The sequence below is a fragment of the Galeopterus variegatus genome, unplaced genomic scaffold (assembly GCF_000696425.1).
Source record: "Galeopterus variegatus unplaced genomic scaffold, G_variegatus-3.0.2 Scaffold2449, whole genome shotgun sequence".
In the NCBI taxonomy this organism is placed as follows: Eukaryota; Metazoa; Chordata; class Mammalia; order Dermoptera; family Cynocephalidae; genus Galeopterus; species Galeopterus variegatus.
Genome location: NW_007728560.1, coordinates 2,149 through 3,318, shown reverse-complemented (window position 1 = coordinate 3,318; position 1,170 = coordinate 2,149).

Genomic DNA, 1,170 nt, shown 5'->3' with positions numbered 1-1,170 from the left:
AGGAGATAATTCTTTACTTCACAAAAGATATTTCAAAGGAATGCTTTAAATAAGCCATGTCCTTAAAAGTATTTTATATTCCATTTGATTTTCAAAAGTTAGATTTACAGACAACTCTTACAGGCTATGCTATAGCTGCTGAGACACATTCAACAGTTCACTGGTATGCTATCAAGCAGAAAGCTCTATAAATGGGAATTGAGGTGCGTTTGTGATAAATTGAAAACACACTTTTGTAATGCTGGCTGCAAGTGGCCGAGGTGTCCTCTCAGCCTTCAGAGCAAGTCTGACCTGCGACAGTGACCATGCATCCAGTCTCCCTGTCACCTGGTCCACGTGCCCAACTCAGTTCTAAAGGAGACAGTCAGGCAGGTGCTTCCCTCAGACAAAAGGCTTTGTCACTCTCCTTCAAATCCCTGTGGAACACTTAAGACCTGGAATCACACAAAGTAGGCATTGGACAAAGTTTTCCTGTCTTTGTTTTTTCTTCTTGTTTTTGATGCAGTTCTGTGAGGCGAGTGCTGGACTGGGGTCACTTATGAGCTTAACCTTGATAAACTTGGTCACTGTCCCTGGGAATGAGTGTTCCCTTTTGTAAATAAAAAGGGGTTGAATTGATGGCCTGCACAATCCATCCACCTGATTTTGAATTTCTTTTATTAAAGTGTATTTAATTTTTCTACTCCTCTTCAAATTATCATTTATAATTTGCTAAATCAGGAAACCTTATATTAGACACATTTTTCCAGCAATGTACACACCTATACAACTTAGGCAGAGATAGAGTTTACCATGGACTTAAATATGTACCAAATGGTAGGTACGAACTTGTGTGAATGAGGCCAGGAACGGGCCTGGGGTTGCCACTGGAGTCAGCTTCCTTTAACACTGTCTGGGCTTTCGGTCCCAGCAGGCATCCTGACAGTGAATGCCCCAGGAGATTGCATGGGAAGCTCCTAAGAGAAAGGCATAACCCAATCCTCCACTGTTGGAAAAGAGGACAGAAGACCAGATCACTTAGCACCTGGACAACGCACTGCGTTCATGCAATTCGGGAGTAAGATCAAGGAAATCCATCGTGATTTAAAACTTATTTTCGATCCATGAACTCTGGCAGCTGTCCTGCAATGGGGAACAGCATGAACCCCTCCCCCCACCCCCACCCACACA